This window comes from Perognathus longimembris, chromosome 2 (assembly GCF_023159225.1).
Source record: "Perognathus longimembris pacificus isolate PPM17 chromosome 2, ASM2315922v1, whole genome shotgun sequence".
Classification (NCBI taxonomy): Eukaryota; Metazoa; Chordata; class Mammalia; order Rodentia; family Heteromyidae; genus Perognathus; species Perognathus longimembris.
This window is the reverse complement of record NC_063162.1, coordinates 139,131,702-139,147,032: the sequence shown is the minus strand read 5'-3', so window position 1 is coordinate 139,147,032 and position 15,331 is coordinate 139,131,702. Positions and strand designations below refer to the sequence as shown.

General features: G+C 36.9%; 1 protein-coding gene across 2 annotated transcripts in view; it reads right to left on the bottom strand.

The window, feature by feature from the left end:
- The window catches only part of Exoc4 (exocyst complex component 4), a 669,227-nt gene that overhangs the window by 283,963 nt on the left and 369,933 nt on the right, over positions 1-15,331 (bottom strand). The window lies entirely within an intron of this gene.

The following is a 15,331-nucleotide window of genomic DNA, read 5'->3' as shown; positions in this document are numbered from 1 at the left end:
ATAAGAAGCATTGAGCCAGAGGTCAAACTCAGATCTTGTTCTAAAATCCATGTCAATCCACTATAGCAAAAAGTATTTCATGTGACTAGATGCATTATCATTTTATTTACCTGTTTAGTCTTTCTCTTTCATAAAATAAGTTACACAGTTCTAGAAGACACTGTGATTTTCTTACTATGTCTCATGATAGTCCTCAGTTTTCACTGATTATAAACAGCCAAGAATAGTGAACATTCTTCTGGTAGAAAGGATAGTGGTCATTATTGTTTAATGGCCACATAGTTGCAATTCAGAAAGATGAAACAGTTCTGGAGATGGATTGTCTTGATGGTACACAACAATGTAGATATACTAAAAGTCACCAAACTATAACATTAATGTATTAAAGAGTAAATATGGTATTATGTACATTTTATCACAATAATTAAAAGCTATTAAAAATTTTAAACCATACCAAGTTGCTATTGAGATGATGCTGATATCCAAGCAATAAATTAATAAAGGGTGAAATCTATTACTGTATTTGATAGTTCACGTCAAATATGCCACTCTTCTAATTAAATGTGACCTCTACAAAAAGTAAAACCTAACATCAAAAAAACTAAACCTTATTTGTCATTTGAGCAATTAGATTAATTTTATAATGTTTATAAAGACTTGTGAATCACATAAAGTCAAATGAATCTAATTACGAGCAGTAGAACATTTATGTCTTATGCGATCATACAGACTGAGTAAAGCTCACCATAATAGTATTTATGTACAAATGGCATAATAAAAACTGGGAAGGAAAAGAAACAAACCAGATAATTCCAAAGAGTGTAATAGTCAAACTGGTCACTTTGGATGCTTGTTTTATAATCTTTGAGTATAAGTTCTATGGAGACACAACTCAACCTTTTTCTTTGTTATAGGTTTAACAAATGATAGACAAAGGAAACAAGGGAAGAGAAGGAAATGATGAAAATGAATGACTTTATAAACACATCACAAAATAGGCACTCAAAAAGAGTTTGAAACACTTGGTTGTTCACTATGTGGATTTTGATTATAAGCCTTGCTAAGCAATCAGCATTATCATTGACATCATCCTACTAAACAATCAAGTTAGAACCTTTCACTAGCTGGACATCATAGTCAATTAATTCAAGACTTGATACTTGCTTGCTTCTCTGTAATTCTAAAAAAAATATCATTTCAAATGCATTTAGCAAGGTTTCGATATTGTCTCCATCAACTAGTATCCTGTTTCCAGCCATCCACTTGTACAATGTGGGGAAGTCTCTAAGAAGTTGTAACTCCTTTTCTTTCCCTTCTGTCCTCTCCTTCTCCTCTCCTTCTCTTTCATCCATCTTCCTTCTCTTTCCTTCCTTCCTGCCTCCTTCCCTCCTGGCCTCTCTCTAACTCGTGTGTGTGTGTGTGTGTGTGTGTGTGTGTGTGTGTGTGTGCGCTCTCTAACTCGTGTGTGTGTGTGTGTGTGTGTGTGTGTGTGTGTGTGTGTGTGTGTATGTGCCAGTCCTGGGGTTTGAACTCATGGCTTTGTAGTCTTTCTTGGCTTTTTCCATTCAGGGCTGATACCCTACTATTGAATGCCACATCTCTACTTCCAAGTTTTTGCTGGCTAACCGGAGAATTTCACAGATTTGTCTGCTGGGGATGCCTTTGAAACATGATCAGATCTTAGCTCTAGAGTATCTAGGATTATAGGCAAGGGTCACTGGTGCTCCTTTTTGTTGTTGTTTTGTTTTTTTCCAGTTTTTGGGCTTGAATTCAGGGCCTGGTCATTGCCCCTGTGTTTTGTGGCTCAGGCCAGCACTCTAACACCTGAACTACAGTTCCACTTATTGCTTTTTATTGGATAATTGGAGATAAAAGGCTCCCTGATTTTCCTGCCTGGGTTGGCTTCAAACTGAGATCCTCAGGTTTCAACCTCAGGAGTAGCTAGGAGTTAGCCACCTGTACAGGACTGTATTTTGTTTTATTATTGTCTGTATAATTTTAAATCTTCCTCCTTTTGTAGTTTAAAATAGCAATGGTATTAGAATAACAAAAACACCAAAGTTAAGCAGCTACTTGGTAAAAGGTCTATATTTTTTTTAATTCATATCACCTAAATCTAAAAAAAGGGAACATAGAAGTCAAGGATTATTCATCTGACTGCTGTAACACTCAATTTCTAAAGGTCAATTACTTTCTATTATGCTCTAGGAGGTTTTCAGATTAAGATTTAATTAATCTCATTCCTTTGACAAACAGGCTAGACTATTTTAGACCTAGAAAAGGAAGGTTCCTTCCCCCCCCCTTTCTTTTCTGTAAGTCTTCTGTAGAAAAGGAAGAATCCACTTCCTGAGCACATGGGATGATTTAGAAAACTTGCTCGTGACAATTTCAATTCTTAAAAAAAAAATAACGTCAATATGAGCACTAAGATTAGAAAATGAAAACTCATTAAATTAAATGTGAAGAAAATCTGCAAGTACCAAAAATAAAATATCAACAAAGCTTGAGAAAGCTTCCTATCTATCGCCCAGGACACAGAATATATCCTGTTAGAAAGCGGTTCCTTCCAGCCATGCCTCGGAAAGCACCTCCATCATCAGAGGGAGCTTCGTGAACTCTTTCCCTGCTCTCTGTATGCAGGGGACTGACAGTCAGCCTCCTCCTGGTAGAGAGCATTTACTTGGCAATGTGTTTTCTGAAACTCTCTTTCTTCATTCTCTCAGATAGCACTTTGTAAGATTTGTATATTAGGCCAACATGATGAGTCCAAACCCAATGATTAGTGGAAAGAATATTGCTTTAATGATTATATGCTACACAGGTGTAATTACTGTCTACTCAAAATGTACGATTATTTAAAAAATTAAAAGGCATAATTATGTATGAATTCAATACTGAGCAGCCAAGACAGTTGTCATTCATTCCTTCATTTTTTTTCTTAACCACCTGCTCCAAGCTTTAAGTTGGAAATTGGGGTTTTTATTTGTTGTTTTTAGCTTTTCTTGAAAGTCATTCTAATGAAAAATAAGAGTAGGGAGCACTCATCAATAACCAACATTATGTGAGAACTACAAAGTTTACAGAATATAACAATTCTCCTGTCATTCAAATATGTGAGAAACTGCTTTGTTGAAGACAAATTTTAGCCTACATTTGTAGGAAAGCCAAACTAACTGAAGTCAACAGGTGAGAATGTTTTAAATTCAGAAATTTCCAGTGGGGATTTCATTGAAAGACAAAAGGTGGTGAGTGTAGTGAAACTAGAAATCTAACTATTAGAATATACAAAGTTCAAGATAAAAGAATTCCAGGAAAAACATGGCATGTTAAGAGTGAATAGACTAGAAGATTTCAATGATTTTAGTATAATGGTGTGTATGCTATTAACTATTTTTTTTAAAATTAACTATAAAAGCACCAAAGGAGTTTATGGAACAGAGATATTTTATATCACATTATAGTAGAATGTAGTAGAAGTTTTACTAATGCTACCAAGAGAAGCTAGCAATAAATATCAAAACAAATCAGCAACAAATTCTACCATTTTCCAGTGGGAGCAGAGAAAATTCAACTTAAATCTGACAAAGCAAGTACTCTTTGATTGATTCAACATGTTCAAAAAGGTTTGAGTCTATAACTCCCAATGCTATCTACTGTTCTGAAATAAAAAGCTGTCTTCAATAAACACTGTGTGACAACATCAATGGAAAGACTCTATAAAAATTTTCCCACAGAAATAATCTACTCAAGATAGCTTTGCAGTGGTTAGTTTCAGAAAAAGGCACCTATGTTTCTTGATGCTCAAGGTTCACAAAGCCATTACCTGTAGGTTTAGCCTCCCAATGTAACTTCCCCTTTCACTACCTGCTGCAGTGTCATACATTTTTCAGGCAGCATTTTAAGGTCTGAGGAAAAAGTTATAAATATTGACTTTGGTTGTATACAGCTCCTCTCAGTGATACTCTGTGGATCCACAGCATAAGTAGCATTTGGGGTGAAGGAAGAACCAGATTGTCATGGCTGTCATGGGTCTTATCAAGTGGTAAGGATTTTTACCTGAACCTCAGAAAGGAATATAAAATGCAAAAAGAGAAATGGGACTGTAATTAACTTAAGGCATAAAAGTTAATGCTTAATCCTTTTAGTGTAAATAATTTAAAACAAGTACATGCAAAACAAACATTACACAGAACAGAAACAGGAATAAGAACAATCTTTACGTCTATCCTGTGCATATCCTTGTTAGTTAAATCATGTACACTTAAAATTTTAGCTTTAGCTTGATACAGAGTAAATGCAATTAATGAATACATAACAAGACTAACATCTCTAATTCCAGAAAACCTTATTTATCTTAATTTACAGGTGTAAAAATAAAGCTGCCAAGAATTTAAGCTACTTAGCAAAGTCACAAGTAAAAGAAAAGCTGGTATTTAAAAACATGTCTGTTATACGCCATTCCCCATGCTCACAGTCCTTTCACTGTAGTGTCATGCAAACGTTCATATAGAGGCTAAAATAAGTGCAAATTAAATTCAACAAGTGGAAGTGAATCTAAAGTTGGATACACTGACGGCTTATTGACTGCTTAGAAGACTCAGATCTGGGAGCCACAGGTACTACTGGAGGAAAAGCATCAGAAATGGCCCTTAATAGATGCCAAAGGTTTCAATAGGTAATGAGCGACAAAATAGCATTTCAATCATAAAGGAAGATTCTAGAGAAATGCAAACTTGCAGGGCCCATCAAGATTTTGGCTCCCAGTCATATTAAAGTAGTCAAGGAGTTGGCAATGGGGAGCCATTCAAAGTTTCTGAACATTGAGGGGCTGTGTATTACAATTCAACAGAAGTCAGTATAGAGTAGGGTATATTCAATGGTGCATAGATTCAAGACATGTACTTGTGTGATTATGTGATAAAGGCAGCACTTGATAGGTCCTAAAATGCTTTCATTTGGCTGCTAGGATATCACTTTCTGGTTTCCTTCATGCGTCCTCTTGCATTCTTCACTGAGCTCTCATTTGTTTTACTTCATACAGGGGTATTCCTAGCTTAGTAATCAGTCCTCTGTCAAAATATCATTCTACTACAGTAAAAATCCATGGTTTACATACTAATATATTTAATATTTATACATATACACATATATGTATACATATATATCTGCAGGCCAGGTCCTTCTCTTTAAGCTCCTTTGGATGCCTAAATTACACCTTTAAATTAGGGCCCAATTCCACTCAGTTTCTCCTCCAAAACCTGCTCTTATATGATTATATGGCAATTCCAGTTTGGTAGATGTAGAGGCCAAACATCTTCAAGTTATGTTAGTCCACTCATTCACTCCTCACATTTGGCCAAGAAAACTTGTCAGTTCCAACTTTGTGGTACAGCCTGGTTGTCACTGCTTAATTACACCAGGGGTCAGCAAACAGCAGCACATGGACCACCAACACTTTTATTGAAAGCCAATCATGTTTATTAGTTTTCAGTGTTCATAGGATATGTAAAACCTAAAATATTTTATTAGCTAGTGCTTTACAAAATATTCTTGGCTGGGAATATGGCCTAGTGGTAAAGTGCTCGCCTCGTATACATGAAGCCCTGGGTTCGATTCCTCAGCAACACATATATAGAAAAAGGCCCAGAAGTGGTGTTGTGGCTCAAGTGGTAGAGTGCTAGCCTTGAGCAAAAACAAAAAGCCAGGGACAGTGCTCAGGCCCTGAGTTCAAGCCCCAGGAATGGCAAAAAACAAAAATAAAACCAACAAAATATTCTTTTGGAAAACTTTTGGACTACATTACTACAATAATGCCCCAAGTCTTCCTACTTTTATCAACTTGCTGCCACGCACACTAGTTTTCTCAAAACAGCCAGTGAAAATGAAAATGCAAAATAAAAAAAAAGTACAAAACAAAAAAATAATATAATGCTAAGTGAAATGAACTCCATGTTATGGAAATGAGTGATATATCACTGTTGTAATTACTTTCAACATGCCATGTGGAACCGTAGCTTCTATTGTTGATGATGTTCTTGTATCAACTTCCTGTGGTTGTACCTGCACTATCACTGTATCTTATCTGAGTATACATTGGAAACTGTATATACTGGTATTAGAAATAGGAAAGTGGGCTGGGGATATGGCCTAGTGGCAAGAGTGCCTGCCTCGGATACATGAAGCCCTAGGTTCAATTCCCCAGCACCACATATACAGAAAACGGCCAGAAGTGGCGCTGTGGCTCAAGTGGCAGAGTGCTAGCCTTGAGCGGGAAAGAAGCCAGGGACAGTGCTCAGGCCCTGAGTCCAAGGCCCAGGACTGGCCAAAAAAAAAAAAAAAAAAAAAAAGAAATAGGAAAGTGAAAGGGAATACCAAAATCGGAGAGACACAGGATAAAAAGACAAACGACTATAAAAGCAATACTTGCAAAACTGTTTGGTGTAAACCAACTGAACAACTCATGGGGGGAGAGGGAAAGATGGAGGGGGGACGGGGAAATGAGGGACGAGGTAACAAACAGTACAAGAAATGTATCCAATGCCTAACATATGAAACTGTAACCTCTCTGTACATCACTTTAACAATAAATAAGAAAAAAATACCACATACTTTCCAGTATGCCAGTAGCTAAATGTTCCAAGTTAAACTTTGTCACATTAAAAATAATAGTTTCTTAGGTTCATTTATCATACTTCAAGCATGCAGTAGCCACAAGTGGTAAGTGGATTCCATGTTGGAAAAAAGTTGTATGGTATAGCAGTGCTTTAAAACTTAAGTAAGAACAAGTCCCTTTGCTCTTGTATTGTCAAGTGTGAAAGGCTTTGTTATGGCCCTTTACACAATCATTCCAGTCCTCCCAGAACTCTTACCACTTCTCTGACCTCATCTTCCTTCACTTCTCATCACCTCACACACTTCATAGTTGCGAAAAAAAAAAAAAGCTCAGGATGTGTTTCCTTCAAGCACTATGTAACCATTTTCTTTTTCCAGAACATCTACCTTCAAATCTCTTCTTAAATCATCCTGATAATTTCTTTGGCTTCACTTCAGATGCCACCATCAGAGAACTTTTTCTTTCTTTCTTTAATTATTTTTTTGTGCTAGTACTAGGGCTTGAACTAAGGACTTCATACTGTCATTGTGATTCAAGGCTGTAGCTCTCGACCTCTTCAGCCACACCTCTACTTCTGGTTTTTCCCTGTTTAATCAGAAATAAGAATCTCACATACTCTTCTGCCCAGGCTGGCTTCAAACCATGATTCTCAGATCTCATCCTCCTGAGTACCTATTCCTTTCTTACTCTTCCAGTCAACTTTATCTATCTTAAGGCACTTTCCATCAAATGACACATTATTTATATTTTATAATTCATTAATCAAATAATAGATAATTATGCCATTAACATCTGCATTTTCTCAGAGTGAAAGTTCCAATAAAGAAAAAAGAATGTCTGTATTCTTCAATGATATACTCACAACACCCAAAACAATACATAGGAGGTATCCCTAAATGTTTGAAAAATAAAGACTAAATGGACGGATTGATAGAAACATCCTGAAAAGGAGGCTCGAGAAGAATGAAAAGCTCTGAGACTTTGTATGTGTGCTGGTCCTGGTGTCTGAACTCAGGGATTTAGCATTTGTTTTGCTCATGGCTGCTTCTCTACCATTTGAGTCATTCTTGAGCTACACTTCCAAGATTTACACTTTCAATTTCTACACTGAAATTGATTTCACTGACCTATCTCCCAGATAAGGGTTTGGGATTTTGTCTTTTACAAATCAGTGTTTCCACCAAAGGTTGGTTTGACTGTGATACCCTTTCAATTGATTTTGGAATAACTGAAAAAGCAACGGATCCTCAACTATTTCAACTGAATCAATTCTGCCTCGAGGGATATACAGAACAAGAAAGTATAAAAAGCAACCTAGCAAGCCAAGGTTTCAGACTAACTTTACCACTCCAGATGGAACTTACCATTGATAAGTCCACTAGCCAGGGTTTAGTTATGAATCTATAAGAAATAATCTTTAATCACTAATTAAACTAAATAATTAATACTTATGTGAGATAATTAGAAATAATTTAGGTTGGAATCACTAGCAATTACATCAATGATTTTCTTTATACAATTCAGGACTTCACTTTTTTGATTAAGTCACTAGGGAAAATACTGTATTTAGTAAGTCAAGGTACTAATTACCAGCAAATACAAGGGGAGGGAGGGTGTCAGATCACTATTCTCTGCCAGACAGGAAGATACCATTTTTCTTATTTTAAGTAGCAGTGTTCTATTTCTTAAATCTAACCAATTCTACCTAAGAGGGAGTGATGGTAAAGCCATAATAAACAAGGGTTTGTGTGAATACAATTGTTCAAAGTTTAGTGGAAATTTCTACAAGGCCAGGAGGTGCCAATACAACAGAGTAAACTTTGATATGGACAACTTGACCTCCACTCGTCTCTTCACTGCTCTCTACAACACTTTATTTTTAACAGGAATCACAAAAGAACCACTGGTATAGGCAAAAGACAAGTTGCATAAATATATTCACTCATCTGACAGCTTTCAACTGGCAAGTTTAATGTATGAATTCCAAAGCAGGTAAATAATTTAAGATTACTAATGTAAATGGAGAAGTAACATTTAACTTATGAATAAAACCCATAAGGAAAGAAATTTGTATTCTCTGAAGCATATGAATAAAAACAAATCTGTAAGATGCTCACTGACCTAGGAAAAGGTTAAGAGCAGTCTAAGTAATACATGCAGAACAATTCAGACTGACAAATTTGTTTTCTCTACTGCTGCATCTGTGTGGCAATAATCCTATTTGAGAAGCTGAATGAATGTGGTACAGACAAAACTCAAAGCATGCTTTTAAAAAAATACAACAATTTAGGGAAGTTTGGAGTGGCAATAATATACACCATTTTGTACTTTGAATGGTGGTGAAATTGTACATTGATTTTCATGAAAGACTCAAGTGCACACTCTAGTAAAAATTTATGGATTTTTTTTCCATTCACAATGACTTTTTGGATGCACAATAATCTCTTGTGTGTTGTACCAGTTGTACTAGACTACAGACCTCAGGTTTCAAAATTGTTTCCAAACTGGCTATTGAAAGAGATGCACAAAGTCAGGTGCTGGTGGCCCATGCCTATAGTACAAATTATTCAGAAGGCTGAGTTCTGAGGATCCAACCCAGCTGGGGCAAGAAAGTTAGTGACACTCTTATCTTCAATTAACCACCAATGAACTGGGAGTGGAGCTGTCGCTCAAAGTGGTAGAGTACTAGCCATTGAGCAAAAGAACTCAGGGATAGGGCTCGGGCCCTAAGTTCAAGGCCCACAACCAACAAAAACAAAGAAAAAAGAAAGAGGTGCATGATTGTCCACAGCGGTTTCCAACAGCCAGTGTCCCCTTTCCTATGGAAAAGCTGCCTTGTTTCTTTACCATTTCCCAATCTGCAGAATCTTGAACTCTCATAAAGCAGAAAAAAGTTAACTATTCTCTTCATTTAAAGAGCCTCGTGTTCCTCACTGAATTCTATAGAATTGCAAAGATGACAAGAATTTAATACCCTCAGTTGAAGAATATGCATGGCCAGAGAAAATTGGTTTACTCTAGAGTTTAATATCTTTTTTATTTTTATTTTTGGTCGATCACAGAGCTTGAACTTTGGGCCTAGGTACTGTCCTTGAGTTCTTTTTGCTACAGGCTAATGCTCTACCACTTTGTACCACATCATCATTTCCAATTTTCTAGTGGCTGAGATTAAGAGGCTCAGGATTGTAGCCTTCTGAGTAGATAGGATTACAGGCATGAGCCACAGTGCCTGGCTAGAGTTTTAAAGCTCAAAAATCTCAAAATCTAGGAATATGGCCTAGTGGCAAGAGTGCTTGCCTTATATACATGAAGCCCTGGGTTCAATTCCTCAGCACCACATATATAGAAAACGGCCAGAAGTGGCGCTGTGGCTCAAGTGGCAGAGTGCTAGCTGTGAGCAAAAAGAAGCCAGGGACAGTGCTCAGGCTCTGAGTTCAAGACCCAGGAGTGGCCAAAATAAATAAATAAACAAACAAACAAATGGTACAAATTAGGCTTATAAAAAATCTCAAAATCAAAGTTCACTATCAATGAATTCACAATTTTTCTTTGCTATACAAGAATAGTTTTAAGCCATTCAAGTCCTAAATGATATAGAAGAGTCACTGAGCATGATACTATAAACCCATATTTCATATCTTTAGATATGAACCGTCCCTCTTTGTAGCAGAACATATATACAGCTGCAATAGACTTCAGATGTAGAACTTCATCTATGTGAATGATTTTAAAATTAGTGTGTTCAAACTCAGCTCTAAAGAGTCCAAAATTATACCCTGCCTGCCAGCTAAAAGTCTGAACATTACCAAGGACACTGGCAGAATTAAAAATAAAATAAATACTCAAGCTAGAAAAAAAAGCACTGGGTTCAAGGACAAAGCCTATTTTATGGTTATGAGCAAGGGTAGTAGCCAAGTATTTCCTGTATTGGCTCTCCCAGACCCAGAGCCCATATGGCACATGAGGTGGGCCAGTTTGTCTGTCTACTGGTTTGCATGCGAAGAGAGAAAGCTTGAATAGGGAAACATGGTACTTCATACTGGATGTCAGAAGCAAATTTACTCCATCACTTTCATAGGAGACACTGCTTTCATGACAGAGATAGTACACAATTAGCTTTCTTCTAAGGATTTTCATCACAAAACCTTCCTCAAGAAGATAGTACATTGGGGCTGGGGATATGGCCTAGTGGTAAGAGTGCCTGCCTCATATACATGAGGCCCTGGGTTCGATTCCCCAGCACCACATATACAGAAAATGGCCAGAAGTGGTGCTGCGGCTCAAGTGGCAGAGTGCTAGCCTTGAGCAAAAAGAAGTCAGGGACAGTGCTCAGGCCCAGAGTCCAAGCCCCAGGATTGGCCAAAAAAAAAAAAGAAGATAGTACACAACAAAAGGCCGTTAATGAGACATGAAGAAATGAAGAGAACTGTCTCCAAGTAAGCTCTACATCAGGTAATCTGACCAGTGATTGCATGCAAGAGAAAGAGGAAAGTACGTGGCACTTTTGATTGACTACAGAGGTTCAGAAACTTGATTCTGTCTTGTACCAAGCATTATATTACATCAATATTTCCAGTTCACCAAATCTTACATGGTCTATGTCAAAATATGACCTCTGACATAGTAACACTATTAAGAATAGTAATGAGACCTATTGCCTTCCAAACATATTCTTTTTTTTCCCCTGCCATGCCATTAGGCCTATGTATTAGAGGAGATTCTCTATCATATTAATAGTTCCAATTATTACTTTTTATTACTGGTTCTTTTCCTAAGGGTATTATGTGAGATCTAAATAGGTAACACACAGAAAGTATGTTTGGTGATATTTCATGATATTTTTCTTTTTAACAAGCCCCTAAGAGTATGGAAAAGAGTTGATAGCAAGGTGAGGTTGTTGTGGATAAATGTGCAAAATAGACATATTTTTCTAACCCTCATGAAAAAAAAAAGTGAAATTCCATATTTCCCCATCTTTACCAAAAACTCAAACTAGTTCATTAATTTAGTGACAGGAAGAATGAATCCCAAGTTCTCTATTTTCCCATAATTGGATGCGGATAGGAAATTTAAGACCCATTCCCTCAGAAGGTAGAGGAATAGAGACGAGCTACCATCTTAACATCCAGTGCTCCTTTCCACATATTTACTTTAGGAAAATAGAAAGCTGCTATTTAACATTCTGAGGTTCTAGTCCACTTTGAAAAATATTTCTTTCTTCAACTTACCAGATCAAATTTAAGCCCAAATCACAAACATCCCTCTTATGGGGGCATGCTGAAGAAGGTAGATGGGCCAATTGGCCCAGTTATCTTTTTGTTAGAATGGGAATTTTCTACATGGCCAATGCTCTGTATTATGTTTATCTATGAAGAGAATATTATTGTTTGCAAAACAAAGCAATGTGTTCCTGTAAGTATTATCAACAAATTAAGCAAACCATTGCTCTCATTCTGAAAGTCTATTTTTTGGGCAAAGCTGCTGGACTAGGGGTCCAAAATCCAGTATACTCTAAGATTGTCTAATTTTATAAGTTGAGATATCCCAGATTTCTTTTATTTTAACATGAATAAGAAAAGAAAAGAAGATCCTATGGTTTCCTAGTATAAAATACTTGTTTTCTTATTGGTAGCTGGGCCTTGGAATTTCATTGTCATATCTCTTACCAACATTCATGACATAATTCTTTCCACTGTTGCATGTACAACTGATTAGATTCTTGCAACTGTGCAGAAGTTTGTATTATACTTTAACCTATTATTTATTGGAAAAGTAGATGTTATACACATTCCTATAGATAAGAAAAACAGTGCTCACGGATCATGGACAGATCATACAGGAAAGGTCCAAGGTCCAAGATTATACTGCCAATTCTTAATGATGTTGTGCTATTTTAAAATCCTTACTTAACTCTTATTTTGGGGACAGATTCGCTTATTCACTTCACAAAAGACTATTCTTGGCACTTTGATAGAAACTGTGAATACAATGAGAAAAACAGAGGCTCCAGGATGCTTTCCCTGTAAGTTCTAAATCTACTGCCATGATAGTAGGAGACAGATTAGACAATCAAGTATAGCTCTGTGACAATCCCATGGGATAAGGGCCAATAATTCTCAACTCATTTATAGGCTATCTATCATCTACTCATTATTTCTTGAGAAGCAAACATTTTCTAGAAAGCTGGATGCCAGGGCAGGTTTTGAAAATGCTAAACAAAGTATTATCAGCTATGGCTTTAGAGAACCATGACTTGATTCATTAACCAAAAAATTCTTATTCCTTAAAAAGGAGATGCATTATTTCGAAGTTTTAAACAATTTAAAATTGAGAAATCGTCAACGAGAAATTCCATCTATATTGTTTGTATGTGTCACTATGCATTATTAAAATTTTTGTATTATTTTTAACTTTTCATTTTACAACGCTAAACACACAATGCAGAATGACAGCAGATGGCGCAAGTGTGGGTGCATAGTGCAACTAGGGCTATAACCAAAGGCAGAAAAGTTGATGGCAGACTGAACAAAATCAGAGTTCAAACAACTGCAATTTATAGTTCCCTGAAAAATAAATTACTTCTAGCCTAAGAAAGCCTCTTGCTTCTTGTTTCTTTACCTTTTAATAAATGTGGAATGTCTACTACCATATTATTTTTCTAAATAAAAATCCTATCACATGTCATGGTTTGACATGAAAACCTTCAGGGCTTTAAATGTACTGGAGAAAGATTCTATAGTCTTTCATTAAGCACCCTCCATATACCCAGGCCTATTCCTTCTCCCAAAAGATTATCTACCCATCATCCATGAATTACATCTCCCAACACATTTGCTCACTATTTTCCTTCTCAGTGTCTTTCATATATTAGCTAAAATTTATTGAACATTAACTCTGCCCTAAATTCCTACTTAATCCTCACTGTCATTCTGTGAAAAATAGACTGTTACTCCAACTACACATACCGAAATATTGAGATCTAGAAAAGTTAATGGTTTAAGGTTACCTAGCCACTATGTGGGCAAACGAGAATTTTAATTAATGTAACTCCTTCTGAGAGCCAAACAATTAGCCGCTCAAGAACTATCTGATGGGGGCTGGGGATATGGCCTAGTGGCAAGAGTGCTTGCCTCCTATACATGAAGCCCTGGGTTCGATTCCCCAGTACCACATATATAGAAATTGGCCAGAAGTGGTACTGTGGCTCAAGTGGCAGAGTGCTAGCTGTGAGCAAAAAGAAGCCAGGGACAGTGCTCAGGCCCTGTGTCCAAGGCCCAGGACTAGCCAAAAAAACCACAACTATCTGATGGTGACCCCAGCACTTATTCAGTGTTGTCAGGGTAACAAACTGGCCGGGTCAAATGAACACCTTCCTGCCAGATTAGTTATTTCAAGCACTGGTGACTTCCATGCTTCAGAAGGTATGGAGAAACAAAGCACTTGACATTCTCAGAAAACTTGGACTTAACTTTATAAGATTTCTCATGGCAGGGCTGGGAATGGTGACTTAGTGGTAGAATGCTCACCTAGAATGCATGAAGCTCTGGGTTCAATTCCTCAGCACCACATACACAGAAAAAGTCAGAAGTGGTGCTATGTGGCTCAAGAGGTAGAGTGCTAGCCTTGAGCAAAAAGAAGCCAGGGACAGTGCTCAGGCCCCGAGTTCAAGCCCCAGGACTGGCAAAAAAAAAAAAAATAGGATTTCCCATGGCCAGGAAAATCTATGCCTTCATTTCTCCTAGGTAGGTATGTATTGGATTTCAGTGTAGGATAACTGGAGATACAGATGGAATCTTTTCTATACAATCATCATCACTTCCACTACAGTACCTTTCCCTACACATGTTAGCCACTCAAATATACTGAGATAAAGGCTGATACTCTATGCAAAGCAATTTCTGGTGTTATTTTTCATGAAACCTGCTGGCTAATCCCTAGTACCCCAAAATAAATAACTACAAAAACACGCTTTGTGAGGACTTATTTATTTATTTGTTATTTATTTGTTTATTCATTCATTCATTTGCCAGGCCTGGGACTTGAACTCAGTGTCTGGACACTGTCCCTGAGCTGCTTTTGCTCAAGGCTAGCACTCTACCACTTGAGCAATACAGCCACTTTCAGCCTTTTCTGCTTATGTGGTACTAAGGAATTGAACCCAGTGCTTCATGCATGCGAGGCAAACACTCAACCAAGCCACATTCCCAGCCCCTGAGGGCTTGGTTTTTAATAATCCTTTACTTTTCCATATGGATAAAATTTTTAAGCTTTTCTTTTCAAAAGCATTTTATTAAAATGAGATTCATAAAATGTACCGAAGGCCTAACGTAGGAAACTGTAACCTCTCTGTACATTACTTTGACAATAAATAAGTATTAAAAAAAAGAATAAAATAAAAAATGCAAAGTTTTGGGGTAATCAACATTTATAATATTGCACCATTACTACCTTGGTCTAATCCCAAAACATTTCCATCACTCTAAGTAAAACTTCTTATTTAGTAGGTACTTCCCCCTAATTGTGCCTGTTGACCACTGATCTGTGTCTACATATTTATTTATTTTAGAAAAATTATACCATGTTTTTATTTGGCAGTACTGAAGTTTGAACTCAGGGTGCTCCCTGCTTGTGAGATAGGCACTCTACATCTTGAACAACACCCCCAGCTTCTAAAAGATGATCCAGTCTAATCACAAGAGCCCAATAGCTATACCCTTA